The following is a 27,002-nucleotide window of genomic DNA, read 5'->3' as shown; positions in this document are numbered from 1 at the left end:
CAGCTACCATATACCTTTGTGACAGTCAGTTATAACTGTTGAATATTGTATAGAGAGGTGGTGACACTTGGCATAATACCCCAACCCCATGCTGAAAATGTGAAAAAGATGGCTATTGCTGATGATGAATCAAATCTGGCCTATACAGAGCATCTCGCGAATTAATGTTTGTGCATTATACAATTACAGTTGCTACGCGTGTCACAACATAATCACCTGTCTGCTCATCTTAAGTCTGAGCTGGAAGTTACTGGAAATGTTTGTGAATCCTGTCTCGCAACAGCACTACATTTAGACACATGCTTTATGCAAAAGCATAGAGTTCACATGCCACATACTATTATGTAAATACATGGCTCACTCCAATGCATATGGGTAGCACATTATGCCCGTGGTTACCAAATAAATGGAAAAGAACTTTTAACTGGTGTAAGTGCTTCACCGATATACACAGAGAGACAGATTTAATTATTGGTTGCTTACCATGTATAGGTATAGATACACACACACACACACACACACACACACACGCGCACACACGCGCACACACACACACACACACACACACACACACACACACACACACACACACACACACACACACACACACACAGTAAAACTGACTTTATGTTACAAAAGATGTTGAGAACTACTGCTTCTTTGCCAAAAAGGCACACTAGCTATCGAAGAGAGGAAGGCAGGAAAGCAGACTCAACCCAGGCTGTTCATCTAATGCTGCACTGTTGGCAACAGATACAAGCTTTACAGGCAGGAAACAGGAAGTCACAAGAAGGTTAATCCAGCTGTATTCTAGGTCTGAGCTCAGTAGGCTTGATGTATGTATATTTATCTCAAACAGAAGAAGGATTGCAGAGGAGTCAAAAAAATCATTAAATGAGATAAGTGATCTTTTGCTGAGTGAAGCTGTTATACGTTAAGGAAAGTCAAACAAAAACTTTTTTATGTGTAGAGTTTGCCCTTTTTGTGTCGGAAGCTGTTGTGTTTTACTTGCTTGTGGAACAGTATTGTGAAGGTACTAAATGGAAGTACTTGTGAGACGTTGACATTGCCCATATGGACTGTCTTACAGTAGAATGAAACAATGCAGAATTGTTATTTCCCACAAAGCTATAAATATTATTTTAAGAACCACATTTAATGTAAGATTCTTTTTGTGCCTACTTGGTTGGCAAAGAAGAGCACAGTTTTCTCTCTCTTGTATAAAACCTCATGCTGATTCTTGAAAATCTGAGGGTGTTTCTTGTTACTGCTGTTGAACTAAAATACATTTGGTGGAGAAATGCAAGGGACAGTTTTAATGCATACATAACTTTCTAGAATGCACTACAATTCAGTTGTTGAAAAAAATGAACAGTGATTACTATGTGCTTTGAAATAGAAAGGAGGGATCTTTGTACTTCCCAGTCACTAAAAAAGAGTTTCAAGTGTATTTTTACAGTGTCAAATAGCAAAAGTATGCATTTGAGTCTTCGAGAACTGTAATCCTGTCCAACTTTAAAGAGATACCACTGTGCAGGGCCAGTTGTACCTGTCTTTTTTTGTTATTGTTGCTGTATTTGGTCCTGAAGTAAAGGAGGTTAAAGCCTTAACAAAAGTTGCATAGATACTGTGGAATGACAAAGGCAAATGGCTAAATGGACCAGACAGCAGTCACTTAATGTAAGCACTAGGTAGCCTATCTACCACAGGAGGATTGGTTCCTGGCCCAGAAATTGTAGTTTATTGGCCATTTGGACAGTTTTTCCATCTCTCTCAACTTTCCTGTTTAAAAGCCCATGTTTGCGCATGTTTCCCGCATTTTCTATAACTAGTCTAGTACAGATACAGACTTGCTGTATCTAGGACTGTTTGTAAGCTTCTGAGCAGTGCCAGAGACTGTTCTTCAATTTTTCCCTTAGATCTACTAGTTCTTTTCTCTCCTGCACTTATACTAGCTTATTAGTGTAGCACTTTATCAGACTTCTTGTAGCAATTATTGTAGCATGCAAAAGTGCTACCAGCGCTAAATGTTCTACAAGGAAACAGATCCAGTACTTATTATCAATACCCACCCCTCCAGGCATGTCTAAAGGTCAATTCCCTGTGCTTTCTCCTATTAACCTGGTGAACTTGGGCATCCTGAGGCAATGTAGCAACTGCCTCATGTACACTGAAAACCCTCTCCTCTTACCTTCCAACACTCAGACTTGTGAGAGATGTATTTATATATCCAAATTAGAAGCCATGGTGTCTCCAGCCAAGACCAGAATAGCTGGTCAGTAGGAGAGGGTCAACACTTGCACCACACCACATGGATCACATAGCCCTACAGAACACACACCCGCACTGCATTCACATAAAAACACAAACCACACACCCACCTTGGCGAAGGCTCTCAATAAAATCTACCCAAGCAGCAGAGACCTCCAAGGCAGAAACGCACTCGACCACCACAACACAACACTTATCATGAGACACATAACTCTCCTAAACAGTGTGCCACTAAACCAAAGCCCCTAAGGCAAAACAGCATGCCCAACACACTTGTCATAGGTCATTTGATAATGATGCACACTGATGTCCCACTCACTAGGTTGAATAAGGAGAACGCATTCCATAAAATGGAGAACATCGACATTTGTGCTGTAACAGAGGCCTGGTTCAAGGCAGCAGAAAGCACCCCTGCTCTACCAGGCTATAACTCATTCCACACCTTTCGGCCCCAGAACTTGGACCAAAGCTCCAAAGGTGGTGGTGTTTCCATATTCATAAAGGATGCGCACACCTCCAGTCTGGTAGCTCAAAATAATGCATCAGAGATACTTCAGGTGTAGCTAACATTGGTTAAGACAGCAATTCAGGTTGTAGCCTGCTATAGGTCCCCAACCATGTCCCAAGACTTGCACTCCACGTTCCTAAGTACCCTGGAGAATATTAGGGTCCAACCTAACACTCTCTTACTAGGTGACTTCAACTACCCCTCCATTAACTTGGTAAACTACTTATGTACCAACACACTTGCCCAACGTTTCTGGAGTTCATTAATTCCAATGCCCTGGACCAGCTCGTTCTTACCCCCACTAGAGGTAGCAGCATCCTTGACCTGATCATTACTAACATGGGTGACTGTTGCTCTACACCAATAGTTTGCTCCTCCCTTGTTAGATCCAACTACAAACTAATCCCCTTGAAAATTCACAGCCCTCCCACCCCCACCCCCCCAAAGGAAACCACAATGAAAAACTTCTCCAAAGCTAACTTTGGGCTCCTAAAAACAGAGGTGGCTAACGTCACAGCATCCATTCAAATGGAGAATAGTTGCATGACCGCAGAATCATACACCAGTACACTGTACGAACACGTACACAAATGCATGGATCTCACCATACCCAATAAAACCAAGACACTCTCCTCCAAAAAAAGGAAGCCAATATGGTGGTTCTCTGCCATAAACAAACTCTACAACAGAAGGAGGAAACTGATGCGGAATAAGGTGAAGTCCCAAGACTGGAAAAACTCCCTTATCAGCCTCAACAAAAAGTTGAGATCCCTCACTAAATCCTCTAAAGCTAGCTATGAAAACAGAATTGCAGCAGATAGTAAAGACAACCACAAGGCCTTTTGTAGTTATGTAAAGAATCTCCACAGCAATTCCCAGATTTGCTCTAACTGCACAATGGTACCTCTTATACTGAGCCAACAGATATTGCCAGTATACTGGCTGACAGATTCAGTGCCAACTTTACTCCTCTCTCCCCCAATGACCAATCACAATACCAGTAGATTGCCAGGCAACTAGTATTACTGCTGCACAGGTTAAAACAGCACTGTCCAAGGCCAAGAATACAGCTTCTATGGGACCTGACGATATCCATGGTTGTGTTTTACATGAACTACAGAGTGAACTGGCACCTTATCTGTGTGCCCTGTTCAGTCCCAGCCTCACCTAAGGCTTTGTCCCTACTGAATGGTGCATTGCTACAGACATCCCTCTCCACAAAGGAAGAGCGACTACAGACTCTGGGAACTATCACCCCATTAGCCTGACGAGTCTGATATGCAAAGCTATGGAATGCATCATCATGGACCTAATAAACAAGGATATAGGGAATCTCCAAACTCTGGATCCCACACAGCTTAGTTTTGTGAAGGGTAGATCATGCCTGCTCAACCTGGTCAACTTCTTTGAGTCAGTCACCAGAGCTGTGGATGAAGGAAAGGTGGTTCATACACCCTACCTTGATCTGGCCAAGGCATTTGATACCATTCCCCACTCAGGAATCATAGAAAAACTCACTAAGCTTGGCATCAACCAGTATATCACTAGGTGGATTGCAAACTGGCTCACAGATAGAACCCACAGTGTGAAAGTAGCTGACTCCAAGTCAGACTGCCAACTAGTCACGAGTGGAGCCCCACAGGGTTTGGTCCTGGGTCCTCTCCTGTTTGTATCTACTTCTCTGAAGTCCAGGCCAACAGGAAGGGACTTTGGCTGAAAAGTTTGCACACTATTGCAAGTTGGGAGCTATTATTAACTCCCCAAGGGATGTTGACATCCTACAGAATGGCATCACTGAGACCAGCGACTGTTGTCAGAACCATGGCCTTAAACTCAATGCCAAAAAATGTGTCGTCATCCCCTTTGGGAAAAGCCTGGTTCCCATGAATTACCACATTGATGGTAGTCCACTGTACACAGAAGGTATTATAAGAGATTTGGGAACACAGATGCACAGCAACCTCTCTTATGATCATCACATTGCCACAGTGGTCAGGAAGTCCGTCTGTGTGGCACATCTCATTACTAAGGATTTTGCATCCAGGAAGAAAGAGGTCATTGTCTCTCTCTACTTTTCCCTCATTAAGCCAATCATTAAGTACAATACCCCATTTGGCATGTACCTCACTAGACACCTGCAACAACTGGAAAGGCCGCAAAAGTACCTCACAAAGAGGATCCTAAGCCTAAAACACTTGTCCTATATGGACAGACTCAAAAAACTCCAACTATTCTCTGTCTCATGTTGCCTACTTAGAGGCAATCTCTGCTTGACTTACAAAGCCATGTCTGACCCAGCTCTGTTAGAAATGCTACATTTAAAGAAATCCCAATCCCGCCACACCACACACTCCAGAGATCTCAATCTCATTACCACAATTAACAGAACATGCTGGAGGGACCGGTTCATAACCCAGAGACTGTCCATGCAATGGAACAGACTTCCCATAAATGTCATCTTGATGAGTGGATGGGAAACAGAAAATTCACCTCGGGGATAAATCCAGTGGCTCTACTCAACAGAGGCACTGGGAACTAAGGTCAGGTGACACTATGCCAGGGTAATTCTATGGCTAGGCTTGTAAAGGCCCTAGGGCCATTAGCCTAATACACACCTATGAACCTATGAAGTGACAGTAGTTGTGCAACCACTGAGCAACATTTGGTTAACATACGACACTATGAAGTGAAACACAAAAACAGATAACTATTATAATTAGTTAACCAGGCAGTCCTCTGCTGTCAAAATAACTAAGACTGCCACTGAAGAAAATGAGAGCAGATTCTCTAGCTGATTATGTGTATGACACTCATGATTTTAAGGTCTTCATCATGATATTTGTAAGGGTTACACCAAGAGAGAACTGGTCCTCAACTGAGTGGGAAGAAATTTTGTCTGCACATCTTACAGAGGAATATCTGAAAGCCAACGGAATGAGCATAACAAATGAAAAAGGGGGCTTTTATCTATAGCAAGTGCTTAAAAAGGGAAACAAGCATATTTAATCATTTGAAATTTACAGTAGATAAATTGTTAAGGTCTGAAATGGCTGATATGAAACATATATTGAGGAAATGATTGGCACCTGAAATAAAATGCATATGAATAATTTTAGACATCATAACATTGGACCGGCACTACCTAACATTTTTTTAAAAATGTGTAGTTAAAAAAGAAGTGAAAACTTCTAAACATCTATTAGCCTTACTAAGAACTCTGGACAAAGCCAAAAATACCAAGGAGACAAATGTCTAAAATCAGGAAATAATTTTTAAATATTATTATAATTCACATAAAAAGTGGAGTGAAACCATGGCAGGGCTAGACGTCCACTGATGTGATCATTGGCTGTAGACAACTGTCACTGTTGAAGTAGCATCCTGACCCTGAGTGCAAAAATAGGAAAAAGGTGCTGTGGATGAATGGATGGATGGATAGATGGATGGATGGATGGATGGATGGATGGATGGATGGATGGATGGATGGACGGATGGATGGATGGATGGACGGATGTATGGATGGATTTCAATTCATTTAAAACGTTAATAGAATAACTAGTTTAGCAACAATGTACATTTTGTGACCAATAGTAGGTATGAAACATTAATATCTGCCATTATCAGTTGACTGTAATCCCAAGTGATTTACTAAGAAATCAACACTTTTATGAGGGATGATACAAAACATATGAGGCAAAATCAAGGACAGTCAAAATAATTCTGGACAACTGAAAAGTATGGTGGTAGTGGAATATCTGGTACTGTTTTAAAGTGCAAATTTTAGGGCAGACCTGTATGCAGCTATTAAGCCCTTACATAAATATGTGTCAATGCCTGTAAGACAAAGTATGAGTCTATGCCTGTGTGTAAACAAAAATGCATTATCTGAATTAATTAGTTTTAAATGTTTTAAGAAGAGATACTTAGTGAAATATTGTACAGCATATAACAATACCATTCCACCAATAAAATCGACGGAAGTCAAAACAGTTGTCTTTTTTTCGGACTGCTGTTGAACTGAAATGCGCACATATGCATATGTTTATGCATGTTGTGTGTGTGTGTGTGTGTGTGTGTGTGTGTGTGTGTGTGTGTGTGTGTGTGTGTGTGTGTGTGTGTGTGTGTTATATGCTTGATAGCCAGGCAGATAAAATTATAGATAGATATACAGATATATAGATAGAAAAGAAAGCAAGAAATGAACAGGTCAGGAACAGTGATGGCTAATTTTATGGTTGAAATGACATGGTTCGAAGCAATGAAAATATTCACAAGTGAGAACAGACTTTAGAGTACAAACTATTTAAAGCAGCAACTAAGGTTAAGTTGTAAAAAATTCAGTATATACAAATACATGTTATAAGGTGATCTGGAATTACTGCATTGTGCACATGTAGGTTGCAGAAATCAAACAGAATATATAATTTAATATTCCAGCTTCTTTTCAGTTGTATTAATATACTCACATTATAGAATTAAGGAATCTTTAATAGCATATTCACAAATTACTATTTAGGCCCATTTACTATTTTTATAATATTCTGCAGTAATACAGGAAAGTATATATAATAATCAGGATTCGTTGGAAATATAGTAGCTCTTTTTTCCACAATTTGTTAGCAGGCATGTTTGTAGCTGATGTGATATTAACATAAAACAAGGAGTAATATACAAAATGTGGAAGCCAGACTTTCTCTCACAATGTGTAGGCTAGTAAGCTTTCTCTTTGGTTAATTAGCATTTTTAATGCATGACATTTCTTCTTCTTAGCAGCAGGCAGAAATATCACGAGCTTTAACATCTTCAATCATTACAAATAATCTAAATATTCCATTGCCAAAACAATCATACTATGTTAGATGGAAATTAAATCCTTGTTTACTGACATTCTAATAAATTACATGGCAGTCTCTGAGATATGCTGTTGTGGCCTCACTATCACACCAGGCTCCTCAGCTGTAAGAGATGGAGGGAAAATAACATTTATAATTCTACATTAGCAATATTTATTTCCTAAGACTTCTAGTTTAATACCAACTATGCTACTTTGCTATCAAAATAGTTAAGGGCAGCACTTGTAGTTACATTGTTATTTAAAGTACACATGATAAGGACAACAGAGGATCTCTGAAACCCTTTAGAAGAGAGCAGATACAGCAAAAATCAGTCTGTAAGAATCTCCAACCACCAGCACAGGTACACACACACACACACACACACACACACACACACACACACACACACACACACACACACACACACACACATCACATCACATCACAAAAATTTAGCATGCTGTTATTTAAAGCTACTGAGGAAATCTATGAAATGCCAAAGTGCGTCTGTCAGAGTGTGAAGTATTAGAGTGGAATAAGGTAGAATACGCATATCTCCTGATTTTGACATTCAGCATCCACACATTTTGTGCTGAAATCCTTTGCACAATTTTGTACAGAGTACTTATCTACCCTGTTTGTTATTGTATCTTTTTACTCAATAGGCAAAGTGAAAATAATAGTTCTAGATATTATATGGGGAGGATGCAGGTTAATATTCAACGTACTGGTACAAAAAAAGTTTTATATTAAGCCACAAGCCATACACTGTTCAATAAGTAGCTGAAAGTGCCTTACTGCCCTCTAGTGGTAAATATTGTTAGTGATCTCAGTAGGGTAATTTATTAACTGTCTCTACATTTATTTTAGACTGTTTTACTTTGCTGTTCTGTTAATATGATTACGAGCTGGATAATGGCAAACTGCATTCTTTGTGTACAGAAAATATTTCAAGTGCAATATGTAAGAAAGAGACATAAGTTAAAGGTACAGTTCCAATTCTAAATCCAAAGCTGTGTAGTACTGAATAAACATTGTGCTGTACCATGCTCTTTAAAATACACCTGTTAGGAGAAAAAACACACACACCTAATTATCAATTACTCCAATTGATGGAAAATACTTTGCATTATCTGCCATACACAAATTATTAATACTAATCATTTCATAGATTGCATTGTCATAAAAGGTAATAAAATGGAAACACCAATCAAAAGTGTTATTTCTCCCATTCCCATGCTGGTGGATTCCCTTCCTTGTACTATCACTACTCAGTAATTATACTTGTCTAGTTCACCATTGTCTAGCTCCAGTCAATGGCCATTATGGTGAAGGTCTGCTCATTTTGCCTGTAATCTAGAACATTAAAGAAACAATCATCTTCTCCGGTAAAAGTAAAGTGAGATTTGTTATAAGACTGTTTCAGTGAGGTTTCTGACAATGTCACCATAATACTAAAATGTGAATATAACAGGTCTTGCATACTTGCAATCAATTATAGAAATTGCACAAGATTTTCTTCTGAACTATTGATTTCTTACTAGAAATGTTCATTCAGCACAAGAATTCTTAGTTGATTAATATGATGAAATTACTTCTGAAATCTTAAAAAAAATTTTAAAAAATGAAAAAAAAGACAACACTGAAGTCCTTAGGTGTCATCATTTAGGAAGCAGTTTGTGGTAGTTTATTTTCAGACAGAAACAGCTATCTAAGTATGAATCAGAAAGAACAGCACACAAACCTATTCAGAGGGCTGAACCATAGCCTCCCACACTGACAGATGGACAACTGAGGAAGTTTGGACAGCAAACATTTATGATGCAGAAAAAAAAAAGAAACCAGCTGACACTGGACAGCAGAAGAAATGGAAACAGTACCCAGAAGTGCTGAACCTATCATTAATGCCTTAAAAAGAGACCCAGGTACAAAAAGTAAAAGTCTTCTGCCTACACACTGTCAAAAACATAAGAATATAACATTGCACTCATACATTTTATTGGACCAACAAGTTTTAAAATAGAGTCAGTACAAACTTTCAAATTTGATGAGTCTTTATGAGTCTTCTGTTTATAGCTAGTAAGTTGTTAATGCATGCACCTAGAAAGGAAATACAAAAGACAGCACTGATAACCAGAGGATTTGTTTCTAAAAATAGTAATTCTTTTTCATAGTTATCAAATATGAGATTCTGGAGATGAAAAATAATGGTCTGAGTGTTGGATAAAACATGCCAAAGAGAAGAAAGGTAAAATACGCTGTTCTACTGACCCAAACAGTGACTGGAGTGAACAACCACTTCTAAACAAAAAAATTGAGTTTGACATTAAAGCAATATTTCCAGTCTTGATAATGAGACTTGTCTCATATTATGTCAGTCACCTGATAGTAAGAGTTTTGGTAGTAATTATACAGGTTCTCCATAAAGTGCACAGAATTTTTCTCTTAAACACTTATGTGAATTGTCAGTCAACTGTGAAAATGTTGGACCCAGCAGCAAATGGCAAAAGGTTAAACTGACTCCATGGCATATAGGATTGTTGTACTGACAAGGCCACAGCTGACCAGGGTTTGAGTAATAGTCCAGAATATGTAGTAGACAAGAGGTGAGGAAAAACTGAAAATGCTTTTTTAGGGACAGGTTAATTTCCATGTTTGAGACATATTTTACTAATGAATTTCTGGTGGATAGCAAAGACTTAGAAGAAGCAGTACATTTAAAGATGGGGCCAGATTGCCTAAGGGGCTTTGTCACTTACTGAAGTGTATGATGGCCTGCATCTGTATTGCATGCCCCTCTTCCCAGCACTTTCCTGACATGCAAAAGGGGATGTCAGGCATAAAAGAAAGTAAATCCTTAATGGTGCTTGCATTACTAGCTATGTTGTGATCTGCTCTCATCTGATAGGGACAAATTAAGTAGACTTGCAGCAATCAGTGAGAAAGTCAGCATACAAGGAGGAGGTGGGGCAGAAAATGGCAGAATGTATTTCATGTCATATAATTAAAAGTTTGCATACGTGGACAGTGAAAATAAAACTGTATACTGTTTTTTTTTTCTTTTTGTGATGTATGTTACATTGTAAGCAAGGTAAGTGAACTTCTTTGTCACTAGCAACTGAGTAACTATTAATGTAGAGAAGCTCAAACTCATTTATCTTCATTTGATTACTGTATAATCACTTTTTTTATCTCTATAACAATGCCTTCACATTTTGTACAATTCCTACATTGGAATATCCTTTTATGTTTACTATATGGTGTGTTTGCTAACTCACATTTACAGCTTGTAGATGCTGTATTACCCGATGAGCAGGATTCCACAATTGAGCATTGCTTTGTTACTGCACATATGGAAGACAGTTATTTTCTCTCCTGAACTTTATCCATTGTGTTGCCCAGCTGTAAAGCTACTTCTTTCTTTCATGCAGTTCATTTGCAGGGAGTTTAAGTTAAATCACCAATACTTCAGTTTATTACTTGTTTTTCTGCTATTGTATCTTCATGTGTCTCATTACCTTAGACGAATAGTAGTTCATCTTTTACCGCACATTTTTGAGGTTTGAAACCATGACTATCATCTGTAGTTTTGCTTCCCTGTTTTGTGAACCCCTGGTTTCCTGTATCCCGGAAACAATCTGCTGTGTAAATATATGCATCAAGCCTACTACTTACCACTCCCTGGCATCTCTCCCTCACATTCTGACCAATATGAATGGACAATTTCCTACAGTTTCTCCTGACAGCCTAGTTGATATGGGCATCCTGAGACAGTGTAGCAACTGCCTCATGTACATGGACAACCATCTACTACTACCACCTAGGAACACAATTTGTGAGAGATGCACTTACATAAACAACGTAGAGTCTATGCTCTCTCCCTCACAAGCCAGTATATCTGGCACTGAGAAGGTTGTCAGCACAATCATTACACCTCAAACACCACAAACAACTATGCAACACACACTCACATGTGGAGGTTCTCAACAAAAACAAACCCAAACAAAGGAGACCTCAGACACAAAAACACACATAAACTCCATAACCTTCCACACCACATACCACACTTAGTCCACACACCTGTGTCTAACAATCACTAAGGCCTAACCATAAACTCAACATGTTAGTCATAGGAGACTCCATTGTGAGACATACAGATGTGCCACTCACCAGGCTGGATAAGGAGAAAGTCATGGTTAGTTGTTTATCAAGTGTCAGAATCCACCATATCACACACGCATTCAAGTTTCTCAACAACAGGTACTGTTATGACTCTGTCGTAGTCCATGTTGGTGTGAATGACTTGAGATGTACCTCCCTGGATTATATGAAGAGAGACATGATTAAGCTAGCTGAATATGTGTCCCAGGCAGGTATGTCCCTAGCCTTAAGCAGCATTATATCGTCACCCAGAATGATGCCTCAATGCAAACAGAAAATGATTGACTTTAACATTTGGCTTAGTTTGTGGTGTCATTCCATGGGGATCCAGTACCTGACAGCTTGGGAAGATATGATCAACAGACTATGATGCTTTGCTGGAGATGGCCTGCATCTGTCTCACTTGGGCTTCAGGCTTCTGGCAAAGCCCCTTGCCTCCCCCATAGCGTCTTTTTTAGGAAAAGTCATGAGGTCGATACTACCAACATAAACATTTCAAAAAATGCAAATTAAGGGTCATGCTGCTAAACGCTAAGAGTCTAAACATGAAATTGCACTCATTGCAAGCATTCTTAACCCTGGAAGATGCTGACATTTTGCAGCCACAGAAACCTGGTTCAAAGTTGCAAAGAGTACTTCTGCCTTACCTGGTTACTCATCCTATCATACATTCAGACCCCAGACTGTGGGCAGCAAAGCCAAAGGAGGTGGAGTTTCAATATATATTAAAGACACACACACCTCCAGGCTGATCAAACATTATGATGCACAAGAGACACTCCAGGTGCAGTTAACCGTTGACAAGACACCTATTCAAGTCATAGCTACTACAGGCCCCCAAATTTGACTCAAGTTGCCCAGTCCACCTGTCTGGACCTCTTTATATCTATCAATATTCAACCCTTTACCCTGATTCTGGGTGACGTTAACTACCTAACCATAGATTGGAAAACTACACATGCCAGAACACAAATGCATAGAGATTTCCTCAATTTTATCAATGCAAATGCCTTGGAACAGCTAGTCAATACCCCCACAAGAGGTGATAATATCTTAGACTTGGTATTAACTAACATGAGTAACCACTGCAGCACTCCTACTGGATTATCCTCCCTGTTAAGATCCAACCATAAAGCGGTCACTTTCTAAGTCACTATCTCCCCTGAACCCCCTCTAGCTGGGGTTAAACAAAAAAAAACTCTCCAAAGCTGATTACAACCTCCTGAGGGATGGTATAAACAGCTTCACAACCCCTGCCCCTCTGTAGGAACTGACACCAGTGTCCAAACCTACACCAAAGTATTATATGAGCATTTATATAGATGCATGGAATCAGGAATACCTGACAGGACAAAATCATCCTCCCCAAGGAAAGTAAGTCTGTCTGGTGGACATCCGCAACAAATAAACTATATGACAAAAGGAAAAAAAATTGTTGTCCATGAGCAAAAAGGAGAAGATGCCCAGTTGGAAGCAATCTCTCCTTAGCCTGAACAAGCAAATAAGAGCACTAGTGAAATCCTCAAAAGCCAACTTTTAGTCCAAAGTGGCCACATCTGCTAGAGACAATCATAAGGCCTTCCTCACATATGTCTGCAATCTCAAAGAAAGCACCCAGATCTGTTCAGAACCAATGATCAAGGACACCACATACACAAATGCTGTAGATAATAGCCAATCTACTGGCTGACAGATTCAGTGAAAACTTCACCCCTCTTTTCCCCCAGCAGTAAATCAGGGCATCCCCATTACCTTCCCCCACCCCTTATCTCTAGGGAACAGGTCATCACTGCCCTCTCAAAGGCAAAAAATACAGCCTCCATGGGACCTGATAACATCCCAGGCTGCATCCTACATGAACTCAGGCATGAACTTGCAGCACAATTAGGCACCCTATTCAACCAAAGCCTGAGTACAGGCTTTGTCCCACCTGAGTGGAGAACAGCCACTTGCCATCCCTTTACACAAAGGTGGAGCGTCCACTGATCTGGGAAATTATAGACCCATCAACCTAACTAGCCTGATCTGCAAGGCCATGAAGTGGATTATCATGGACTTCATTGACAGAGACATTTGCAATCTCCAGCCACTCAACCCCAGAGAGTTTGGCTTTGTCAAGGGGAGGTTGTGTCTGTTAAATCTAGTCAACTTCTTTGAAACAGTCACCAAAGCCAAGAATGAGGGGAAGACGGTGCACACCACCTACCTTGACCTGGCCAAAGCCTTCAACACTATGTCCCACTCGGGCATAATAGATAAACTCTCTCAACTAGGCATCAATCCATATGTTACAAGATGAGTAGCAAACTGGCTCACTGATAGAACCCACCTAATTAAAACAGGGGAAGCCACCTCAAGCAGTAGACCTGCAATGAGCGGCGTACCCCAAAGATCAGATCTGGGCCCTCTGTTATTTGAAATATACTTCTCTGTGGTGCAGAGCAAAACCAGTGGGCTATGGCTGATCAAGTTTGCAGATGACTGCAAGCTGGATGCGGTCATCAATTGCCCAAGTGATGTGGACGTCCTCCAAGAGGGTTTCACCCAAACAAATGACTTGTGCCAGAAACATGGCCTCAAGCTGAATGCCAAAAAATGCATCATCATCCCCTTTGAGGAGAGTGATGTCCCCACATATTCACATTAATAACAATTTCGTAACCATCTAATCAGTAGTGAGGGATTTGGGAACCCAGGTTGATAGCAACCTGAGTATTGACCACCATGCTGTTTCCGTTGTATGGAAAGCTTTTTATATAGCTGACATCATAAGTAAGGATATCTCATCCAGAGACAAAGTGGTCATAGCATCCCTGTATTCTTCCTTTATAAGGCCAATTATAGAGCACAATGCCCCCTTTGGCATGTACCTCGCAAAGCACATGCAACAGCTGGAGAGACCACAGAGGTTCCTCACCAGGAGAATCCAGGGCCTCAAACATCTACCCTACACAAATGGGCTTAAAGCCCTGTCCCTCTACTCAGTTTCATACAGACTCCTCAGAGGCGACCTCTGTCTCTCATACAAAGCAATCTCAGACCCAGCCTTGATGAGACTGCTGCATATCCGTAAGTCAAGCTCCACTCAAGTAACCCATATGTGTGACCTCAACCTGGTCTGTGACATCAAAAGAACTTGTTGGAGGTACAAATTTGTGTCTCAGAGACTCCCCTATCTTTGGATTTGTGGAACAGACTGCCTCTCCATGTCAAGCAGAGTACCTCATTATCCCTTTTTAAGTGCAACATGGATAACTGGATGAGAAAAAGTAAATACACCCCTGGGATTCCACCTGTGTGCCTGCTGGACAGGAGCTTTGGGTGCAGACTTGTCTAAACATGGGCTAAACTCTTGGCTAGGCTTATAAGGGCCTCAGGGCCAATAGCGAAGTAAACACCTATGATCTTAGGAATAGCTTCTTCAGAGGTAGCTTGTTAGATGGCATTGCTGTTTTACTTACTTTTCTTGACAAGATATCCCACAGTGTTCTTCTCAGTAGATGCATATACATCTGAGCAAAAGTGACATATGCATATGCAAATTGGATTTGCTATGACCTGCTGAGATTGCTCCTGCTTTGCAAATGTCCTTTCTCCATTCCCCAGCCACCCCACAGTTTGTTAGCTTAAAAGCAAAGTTAACCTGCCTTTTGTGTATCATGGCCCACCTTCATCTGCCTCAGCAGTATACAACCATCCTCCATATTGCAACCCAACACACCCTAACAAACCACTTTAGGTTTACACATATTCTGTGAGCTTATCAAAATAGTTGTTCTTCACCACCACAAAAGCCCATTACATTATCATTCCCTAAGAACCTCTCTGACTAATTTTATCTATAGACCCCACCTAGACAATGACCATATATGCTTCTCTAACATAACAGCCCCTTATTATAAGCAAATCTAAGTGCATACAGATTCTCATGTCTATCCACCCTCTAAAAAACTCATGTCTACAGAACTCTCCATAGAGCTTCCACCCAGTCTCTAAAAACATCTATACCACTTACCTCTCCACCACCAAATATGGCAAGATAAAATGGATTAATCCACTCACTACAAAAAAAGTAATATTCCATGCCACAAGGAATAAGACAACTCATCAACTTTCTTCAAAAAAAGAAAAAAAAAAATACAACCGTAAAATAGTAAATACATTTGTTCCTTGTATAATGATATGAGGTAGTGCCATTTATGCCAGGGAGAGTAGGGCAGTGCATGTATAACATATACCAGAATAGCTAGTTGGAGTTTTGTAAAGAATTTTATGTCATTTGACTATCACACTGATTTGTATGGGTGCTTGTGTTAAAGATGTATTTGTAAAATTGCTTGTGTTAAAAATGCATCAACGGGTGGTCCTGATGGACAGAAAAAAGATATACATGTATGTCATACAGTATTATTATAACTGATTAAATGTATATGTTTTAACAGAGAATTCTGGAAGGGAAGAGGTTAAACTCAGTCCAGCTAATTTTGAAAAATGGGTTGAAAATTAAATGGGTTGGTTTAGGCTGTAAAAAATTTATCTTACAGGTCTGACTGCAGCCAGAGACAAAAATGTCTGGGACTAGAAATCTTACTGTATTATCTTTAGGGGTGAGCTAATTGCTACATTTGAAGGGTGGGAGTTTTTGAAATTGTTTTATGGCTTTCAGATGCTGCAATAGATCTCAGCAAAGCTCTCTGTGTGTATTGTTCCAGAGTCAGGTGATCAGATGTGATGTCATTCTATAACCAGCACTGAAAGGATTTTTTTTTAGATATTAGTGAGAAATATTCCAGAACTCTCACAATAGCACTTTGTTTTTCAGAACCTGACAGGAGAGATCTCTCACAGATGTCTCACACATCCACATACCTCATCTTTCCTTGCTGGAGTAAGCAACTCAACACACTTCATCTTGCCTTGTTTTAGTAAGTAACCAGGGAACAGTAGTTATTTTGTTAGTCTGGAAAATATAGTGTGATTGTTAAGTATTGTTTTTCTGGATCTGTGTGAAGCTATCCAATTGTGTTGTTTTTATATCTCCTATGATTGAAACTCTGGTGTTTATTGTAACTAGATATTCAGTATTCTCATATTTTCTATTTTATTATTTATTATTAAATATTTCTATACCTTTTATTTTGGCTGGTCTTTTACAGAATACATTTAACATCTTAAAAGTAGTTATGCTTATTTTACTGACACTGTGGCCACTCCTGAAAGCCTTGCTATGTTGGTCAAACTCTACTATTTATATTAGTATTAGTTTTACTCATTATATTTGGTTACCCTTGGAAGAGCATTAGAGTAGCTGATTGGTGGCAGTGTAATTACCTTATACTCTGGGAAAAGGGGGCACAGCTGGTAAATCTGTGCTAGCCTTTCCCAGATGTGTATGTGTGTGTGAAAATCAAATATCCAAGTGTGTGTGCATATGTGTGTGTGTGTTTGTGTGTGTTTGTGTTTCAGCTACTTAGAACAGGGACACAGAGCTCCAAAGTGGTTAATGTGGAGTCTTGCTTGGGGCCTGGAGAAAGAAAGAGAGTCCAGACCCAGGTCTAGTGTGTGCTCTTAAGGGAAATTATGCTTAGCGCAGAGTGTGACAAACCGAAATGCTGCCAGCCCAACTAGCTGGAATTTTACAAATAATTCTATATCATTTGTGAATATTAATATGATTTTTATAGAAATGTAACAGAAGGAAACACTGCCAGTCCAGCTATCTGGAATTTCGTAAATAATCATATGTCATTTGTGAATATCAACATGATTCATATGATTGTCTTACAAATGTAAGAGTACTATATGTTATGTGTATATTAAACTACTGGTACAGAACTGTATGATTTGTACTGTGCTTCAAGAATGTAACCACAGCATATCCTGCTGGAACATAGAAGATTAACTTGCAAAGCTGAGCCATAAACAAAATATTTATCTCTCAGTTTCAGTTCAATAGCTGATACAATGTCTAGAGCTAGACATTTTTCTATTGTCTTGAAAGACAAGTAATTACTAGGTTTAAAATGTAAAGTGTTTTATTGTTTTATGACTTCCAAGATCTGTCAAAAATCTGAGAAATATGTATTTTTAGCACACAGATGTCAAAATTCTCTTAAGTTTCTGTTTAGACTGGGCACTGAAGTCAGGTGACAAAGAGTGATGTTACCCAAACTAACCCAGCAGTAAAATGGGATATTAATTTAAGAACTCTCTCAGAGAAAGACAGTGCATTTTGTATTTTGTCTTGGAACTAGCATGAACATCCATTCATCATCACCATCTGCACTTGCCTTGCTCTGTAAGTAAGTTCTTAGGGCATAATAACCCTTTTTAGACTCAGATAGGAATAGTAAAGATTAGTTTAGATGCTTTCTTTATTTATTGAAACTATCCTGTAATGTTATTTTAAATACTTCCTGTGATTTTGAACTCTGAAGTTACTGTGTTGATTTATTGAGTACTGCCTTGTCCATTTATTATTTATTATTAAATATATTTAAATCTATCTTTATGGCTGATATATGTGAGACATATTTAAGCTCTGAGAGCACTTGCAAATGTATTTGATGACACTGTACAGGCCACTCCTAAATAGCCTTTCTCTTGGTCAGACTCCCATTTGGATTAATAGTAACATTGCACAGTAAGATTGGACACCCTTTGTAGGGCCTTATAGTAGCTGATAAGGGTGGCTGGTGGCAGCTGGAACTACCTTACTGTCTGAGCAAAAGGAGGGCATAGCTAGTAAACCTGTGCCAGCCTTTCCCAGGTGTGTGTGTATGTGTGTGTGTGTGTGTGTGTGTGTGTGTGTGTGTGTGTGTGTGTGTGTGTGTGTGTGTGTGTGTGTGTCTTTGTATATCAATCAAATCTCAAAGTGTGTGTGTGTCAGCTACTTGGGCAGGGATATGGAGCACTGGTTGGACAAATAAGGTGCCTGAGGTCTTAGCTTGGCCACTCGGCTGAGATCTCAACCCTGCAGCTGTGCCAGTGGGGATTCTTATTGGGGATCTGGAGAAAGAGGGAGAAACCAGTCCCAGACTAGCTGTGGTCTCTGTGTGCTCTTAAGGGAAATTGCCCTTTACTGTGTGTGTACTTGCCATCCTGCCATTGTGTACATCCCGCACTGTTGGCAGTGGTGAGGATTGAAGTTCCATGATTACTGGTCCAGTACAGGAGTATCACACAGAGAGCTGCATCTGAAAATACTGTGTGTATCCATTTTTGTTCCTAGTGGCCATCCCTCACCAGTGTCAGTGGTGAGGATTGAGACTCCTTGATTACTGGCTCAGAGTAAGGACTGTCACATCTTATAACACATGGAACATCATCAAATTACTGTTATTGTGCAATGAGCTCAACAAACAACGATAATTAATCTCATGATGTGAAGTCTTTTTTTATATAATATATGCCATTACATAAATACATTAAAATAATGTTGATCAATGTTTCAATATCCTCATTTTTAATTTACATTTATAATTTATTGCTTCAAGTCCTGAACGTTTAGTTGTTTCTAATAACTTTACCAGTGATGCTCCTGCAACTTTGGGGGCATGTGTTATAGGCAAAAGTACCCTTGGCTTCTTACAGTATTCATTATATCATTTTCATTTTGCTTCCTTTAAAGTATCACCCACATTGGCTCTTTTATTATAACAATAGTTTAAGTCTAAAAATGCTTACTGTTGCATCCTACCCAGCAAAACTAGTCAATTTCTTCTTTATTATATTTTTTACTCTTGAGCATTTCCAGTGTTAATTGTAGCTGTTTGTCCATTTTTTCCAGCATTACCATAGTAGCCTGTAAAGTATTAAATATTCTCATTACCATTAAAAAGTGACATAGCTTCAAAGATCTTCATCATCCTTTGTAGAAAATATATTCTTATTAAAGATGAACCTCAACTGCTTTTTGAAGCATCACTTTGGTCATTCTTCCCTCATTACCCAAAATCTTAACGCATTGCCTCTTGTGTAGCACTAGCACCCCTTATGATAATCTTCATTTGTATAAAGTTTGTCTTAACCATTCAAACAATTCCCAACTTATACCACCAAAAGTACTTTTTGCAGTCCACTGACAAGATTACTCTTTTCTTTCGCACTTCCTTCTAAACACACCATTCCCTTAGTTTAGCATTATCTGCTACCCTATAATAATCCCCACCATATTTATGTTTGTATTCTTATATTTGCCTTACTTTAAATGACACTTTTGCATGAGCACTGCTCATTAATGATGCCTATACATTACCATTCTTGACACTTCTGCCTTGGATGGAGTGGCATCTAGAACTCTGTCACATTTGCACCATCCCCACACCTCTTGGTTGAATCCTTTGTGTCCAAGACCTCTTTCACACCTATTTATTTCCTGGCAGATTTGGAACCCCCCACCCATCTCACAGGCTACTTCCTTGATGGGTGTGGCAAATTAAACATTATAATAGCCCACAAGCTCCCCTCTAGCCAGATAACTTACCCTGTGTTCTAACCCTGCTTGCTCCATTGTCCGTTTCTTGTAATAATGTTCCTTTTCTGATCTGACAATGCATGTGATACACTCCTTTACCTCCTTCCCATTGTAATTTCTGAATAGCATTTACCCACTTTCCTCCATGTCCCCATGCTACTGAGCACAATGTCCACATTTTTCTGTAGTGTCATCTCTTGTAAACACCCCATGTTCATACCTAGATGCTCCCATTGAATTCATAATGCTGCTGAACCATGTTCTGAGTCACCTAGGCTTGTTCTCCTGTTGTGTTCTTTGTCCATGTTTTTCTTTTGCCTGCAGTTTGAATACTTTTCTCCATCTTTGGATTCATTATCCCTCATCAATCTACAGGTAATAGAACAGCCTTTAAAACATACATTTCCAGCCCAGCACCATTATCCATTTTGGGCTATACACATGCATAAACTTAAGTTGCTCTGCTAGCTTTAATTACATATTTCTCATCAGTTTCAAGCCTTACTCTCATCCACTGCCACAACCAGTCACTGCACTCCACAACACTCTCCTTTCATACTGTGCTGCCTGCAGGCACAGGTAACACTGCTGAGAATGCAGCACCCTATCTCTATCATGGAATCTGTCTTCCATCTCTATAACTCTACCTGATACCACTTCATCCTTCTCCACTGCTCTGTTGCTATTGCCTGTGTGAAGCACATATGTCCCTCCCTCATGCTGACAATTTTGTCAGCTCATTCCTTACTGCAAAGTGTTCCCTGCTACACCATTTGGCAAAACTCCAAATCCCACTGGTGAATGAGACACCAACAGAGAGAGCCACCTTCACTGTCTCCACACTGAATCTGATTTCCTTCATTTTCTGCCCGGCTTTAATACCCATACTGTCTGCAAAAATTCTCCACTAGATATACCACTCCCATCCTGCTTCACCTGATTGCCTACCTCCCTGGGCTGCATCTTGTTAGATACATGGATGCAGTGTTTTAATGCTTAATGAGCTACCTGTATTAATTACCATGTAATATGGTACAGCATTACTTTCAGAAAGTTTAGCTGAAATATTGACCTCCTTGAGGTTAAATCCATCTCATGTATATCTCTGTTCTAGGAATTCCTGACTTAATGTGCTGTTAGAAAGTGATCACATATCTGTCAGAACCAAATAAATATGTTTGAAAAAGTGAAGAAATCCATTTGGAGCTACAAAATTATAGTTCTCAGTGAAAATATTGCTTGAATGGAAGCATCACAATTTTTCTTTAATTATAGAGAAGTTTGGTTAAAAAAAAATGGAAGCTTTGGATCCAGAAATGTGATTTATTCCACAATAGAAGTAATTTAGCTGAAAAGACTGCAAAAGAAAGTATGCTGCAACTCTGTGTATTGCTGAGAAAGAATCTTAACATACAGTGGTGCTCATAGTCATTAGCATGTAAAGGTGATCTGTATTGTTTGCAAATGAGCTCAGCAAAGCCATGATTCATACAGGCAACTAACGCTAACATGCGATGTCTCCAAATAAGCATTAACAAATTAAGTCACAATGAGATGCAAATGAGAAATGGTGTAAAACTGCATATTCTAATGAAAGGTTCACCAGTTAATAGTAATTGTCATGTGTTTAATTTAATCATTCCATGTCACTAGTCAATTCTCTATATAAATATATGCTACTGTTTCTAAACCAACTTTCCTGAGCAAGAGTGTGTTTCAGCTGCAAACCTAGGTAATAGCCAGTGTCCACACACCACATCTGATTATTGCAGTGTTATCATCTGTGTCACAGTCATACCCATGATTGAAGAGAAGGAAGTCTTTATCTGGTGTGAAAGGGATAAGTGTGGGAGGACCTCCCAGTACTAGTACAGGCAATTTAATTCTGCCTCACCTTGGCTGTAACACATCCTACCATATAACGTCTCCTCTTACTGCACTGTTTTAATGTGTTTCCTTCCACTGAATGCAGTGAAACTATGCCACAATCATACACAAAATCTTTAGATGTAATCTTCAAACAACACAACAATGAAAGGATGCCCGCAATCCTCAAAAAAAAAAAAAAGAAAAAGAAAAAGAAAGAAAAAGAGTAGGTGACGCAATCCCCATAATTTTGTGCACGTAGAATCTCAGTCCAGGTAAGTAAAGTTGCACTGAAGTAATGTTTGCACTATGACGAATACATTCACAATAGTAAGGCATGCAGTTTATTAACAGATGCAACCTTCCCTTAGCCCCTACCACTTTCATGAATTCATAGTATTGTTTTAAATTCAGCAGTGATGTTCAGACATCTTCCAGTAAAGACGCCTGTTGAGCCAACAGAACATCCTTGCCACTTAAGTAGTACACCATAAAGTCATTACATTTGTACCATTTAAGCAACACCACTAAATGGCGTCAAAGTAAATGATTTGGTGAATGTACAGAAGCGTAGGCCTGACCAGCTGGCTGAGTGGGTTGACCAGGTAGTGCCAGACCAGAATTCTATAGTAAATATAACTTTTGCTTTTTTTTTTAAATTTTTGGTCATATTAAACATAGGTTTAAAAAATAAATTATAAGAAGTTTGCATAGCTGAAGGTATTTGTTGGAATAAATATTTATAATGAATGCTTTCAGTACAATATTGCAACCAGCTGCATATCAGGAAGAAATATGAAATGTATTACCATTTCTTATGTTACTGTAGACAAGTGCAAATGTAAACCCCACCAAGACTTGATAGCAATACACTCATTCTTTCCACAATTCTTCACATGTATGCATAGGCACTTCTCATGTCATTGCTCCAATGTGTGCATAAGCACTTTTCATACCATTGTTCCCATGTGTGCATAGGCACTTCTCATATCATTGTTCTGATGTATGCATAGGTACTTCTCATACCATTGTTCCCATATATGTATAGGCACTTTTTGTGCCATTGTTTCCATGTATGCATAAGCACTTCCCGTACATTTTATTTTAATTAAATATATATGTAATAAAATGAAAAATTATTGATAATAATATATTGGACACTATCTAACATTATGTGTGAATTTATTGTGTGTAGTTGTCTTTGTCTCCCCCTTCTCTTTTTTCTTATTTTAATTATGCATTCTTTTGTCATTTATTTTCTTTCTCTCCCATTTCTGTTCATTTTCTAAAAAGCAAAATTCCTCAGGAGCAGCCCAGCCAGTAATCTCCCAATTTAAGGAATGTTCATTATCTGCTTGTCCATGAACATCCTCATAGGATCAGGGTTGTGGCATCAGTACTATAGGCAAGCTGGCAAGTGGCACCCTGGCAATCATAAGTGCATGAGGTCTTTGGGAATTTTTTGAGGATGTGGTGGAACAGATCGCGGAAAGACAGTGTCAGTCAGTTGAGGTTTCTCTTCATTGGGTGAAAGACTGCCACTCCAGTTGGTGCTGACCACTGTCCACCAGAGGTTCCTGCACCCTCAACATCTCGTTCTTCCACTGCCACCCCATCTGGCAGTGGAAACCTTTGAAGCCTTACGGACTGAAGAAAATAGTTGAATACCACTCCCCTTTACAACCTTTTACCCCTTATCTTCTGAAATAGGTTCATAGGTGCTTAGGTTCATAGGTAGGTACTAGGCTATCTGCCCGAGAGCATTTATAAGCCTAGCTGGAATGTGTTGGCTTTCGCCATCCCCTTAGATTAGTTCACTGTGCCTCTGTCCAGTAAAGCCATTGAAGTGATCCCTGGGTAAACTTTCTGTTTCCCATCCACTCTTCAAGGTTTCTCTTGAAGTGTGTTAGCAAGGAGCTCTGCCTAATGTAGATTGGAATCTTGTTCCAGAGCATGGAAAGTCTCTGGGACAGGAATCTATCCCTGCAGTATGTCCTATTTATTGTTGTGGTGAGGTTTAGATCCCTAGAGTGTGTGGCACGAGAGGATATGGTTTTCTTTAGGTGGAGCATGTCCATCAATTCTGGGTTGGACATGGCCTTGTATGTCAGGCATAGATCACCTCTGAGTAAGCTGTATGCAACCGAGTACAGCTGGAGTTTCTTCAGTCGAGCTGCATAGGGCATCTGTTTGAGGCCAATGATCCTCTTGGTGAGGTACTTATGTGGTCTGTCCAGCTGTTGCAGATGTCTTGTAAGGTACATCCCAAATGGGGCATTGTACTCTATGATGGGTTTGATGAGTGATGCGTAGAGGAGCACAATGACCTCTTTTGATTTTGATGTAAACCCTTTTGTGATTAAGTGGGCCACATAGAAGGATTTTTTAACCACTTTGGCAATGTGATTATCAAAGGAGAGATTACTATCTACTTGGGTCCCCAGATCCCTTATTACGCCTTCTGTGTTTGGGGGGGCTACCACCTATGTGGTAGTTTGTGGGTACTTTGTTTTTTCCAAAGGGGATGACTATGCATTTTTGGCATTTAGCTTGAGGCCATGGTTTTGACACCAGGTATCTGTCTCAGTGAGACCCTTTTGGAGGATGTCTGTGTCAACTGATGAGTCAATTATAGCCCTAGTTTGCAGTCATCTGCGAACTTGGTCAGCCATAGACCTCCTGAGCTTGTCTTTGAGAAGTATATGTCGAACAGGAGGGGTACTAGGACTGAGCCCTGTGGAACGCCACTTGTAACTGCTTTAGAGTCAGACCAAGCTCCTGCAACTCTTACCATGTGGGTTCTGTCCATGAGTCAGTTGACAACTCATCTCATGACATAGAGGTTTATGCTCAGGCTGGTGAGCTTGTCTATAATACCCGAATGGGGAATGGTGTTGAAGGCCTTTGCGAGGTCTAGGTAGGCTGTGTGGACCACCTTTCCCTCATCTATAGCCTTGGTAACTGTCTCAAAGAAGTCCACCAGGTTTAGGAGGCATGATTTGCCTTTAACAAAAGCCAAACTGGGTAGGGATCAGTGTTTGGAGGTTCACAATGTCTCTGTTAATGAGATCCATGATGATGCCCTCCACAGCCTTGCAGACCAAGCTAGTCAGGCTTATAGGGCAATAGTTCCCAGGGTCTGTTGTGGCTGCACCTTTATGGAGTGGAATAACCGTTGCTGTGTGCCACTCTATGGGCACGTAGCCTATGGAGAGGCTAAGTTTGAACACTGTGTTTAGGTGAGGGGGTTAGTTCATCTTTGAGCTCATGTAGAGACACCGTCCAGTCCCATTGATGCTGTCTTTTTGGCTTTGGAGAGGGCTGTGTTAACCTGAGTGTCTGTGATACAGCTTCTTATCTACTCCCTACCCACACTACCCTCATATATAAGAAAAGTTTGAAAAACTAGGGGTCGTCCATGCTTTGTATGCTGAGAGTTGGTAAAATGGTTAAGGTTTATTCCTCCCATGCACCAAGTACAAGGTTTAACTCTTACCTCTTGCCAGTTTCTGTATGGATTTTGCATGTTCTCCTGTTTCTTTGTGGGGTTCCTCCCTCCTCCGGAAAAAATGTGTGTTTCCACTTCAAACTCCCACAAAAAATGAAATTTTGGGCAGCAGCACAAACTGTAGATGGTACCTATAAGGGAGGAGTTGTACAGACCAAACTCTTTGTGCATCAGTTGTAGAGTGCATTATCCTTAAGATAGGAGAACATGGATCACAGAGTGTATGAGGTGAGAGGGCTAGTCATTTGACGATGTAAAAATTGTCTATAGGTGATTTGCTTGTGTTAAATAATGTTGCCAAATGGGCATGGGTAGTTACTGATGATAAGTTGCTTGAGGACTGGGCCTACTCCTACATATGCCAGTGACCCATGCTGATGGTAGGAGGGGTGCATGTACCCCTAATAGCCATTATGTGCTCACTATAAGGCACAGTAGCCCAGGGCCAATAAGCTATTGATTGGACAGTGTCCGGTTACCCTATTTGGGTTACCTGGGATAGCTTTGTTGACTGAAAGCTGGATGTTAATCCAATCAACCTGACAAATATGAACTAAGAAATGCTACACTGAATGCCAGCTCACTGACAGGTTGCAGGTGAAAAATAGATGATATGATGGTAAGGAGGAGGCTGGACATCTTCTGTATCCAGGAGACCGTAATCTTGAGATCCAGAGTCCACTACACAGAGGACAGACTAGAAATGGTGTAGGAATTGTGGTGAGGGAGAGGTTTCAAAAGACAGTAAGGGATGTCATTAAAATTAGGATAGACTTATGGCAATCAGACTCTTGTACAAGGATAGGGCTCTGTTCATAATCTCAACATATGGAGGGGAATCAAGATAGCTGCTGTCCTATAGACAGTGTTAGACCTTAGCTCAGCATCATTTAATCAAATATTAACCTTGTTTTATGGGAGGGAGAATTAACTTTTATGGTTAATAACCTTACCTTGGTATAGAGCAGGGGTGTCCAACCTTTTCACTTGCAAGGGCCGCATTGAGTCAACAGAAATGGTCTGGGGGCAAATGGCAAGTGAGGACCAAAAAAAAAAAAAAAAAAAAAAAAAACCAGCTTTAGACTCCATCCAGGTTTATGCGGACTAATGTGGCTGTTTTGTAGGTGAATTTGAACAATAAATAAATTAATAAATGCATAATATTTGCCCTAAATTCAATATCTCATTCTAATTATTTAAAAAACAGTTAAATCTAACATCTTAGTTTATTTGTAAAAAAAATTAGCAGGTGCAGTAGTACCTTCCTTATCTCATCCATATTTGCCAAAAGCAGTTTGGGCAGGATTACACACCTTAGCATCTATGGGTCACTATCCTTGGCTGAGATAGATAAACACACTTGTTCAGGATGTTTTT

At 39.8% G+C, this 27,002-nt stretch overlaps 1 long non-coding RNA gene across 1 annotated transcript in view; it reads left to right on the top strand.

Moving 5' to 3' along the window:
- The window catches only part of LOC122800206, a 40,253-nt gene extending 23,557 nt beyond the window's left edge, over nucleotides 1-16,696 (top strand). Inside the window, exon 3 of the long non-coding RNA XR_006364559.1 lies at nucleotides 16,598-16,696. This is a non-coding gene — a long non-coding RNA (uncharacterized LOC122800206). The remainder of the gene's footprint in view (nucleotides 1-16,597) is intronic.
- Nucleotides 16,697-27,002: the final 10,306 nt, after the last annotated feature.

The sequence above is a fragment of the Protopterus annectens genome, chromosome 4.part0, assembly GCF_019279795.1.
Source record: "Protopterus annectens isolate FY-2018-M chromosome 4.part0, PAN1.0, whole genome shotgun sequence".
Lineage (NCBI taxonomy): Eukaryota > Metazoa > Chordata > Ceratodontiformes > Protopteridae > Protopterus > Protopterus annectens.
Note: the sequence above shows the minus strand (reverse complement) of the source record. Positions and strands in the feature narration are given on the sequence as shown.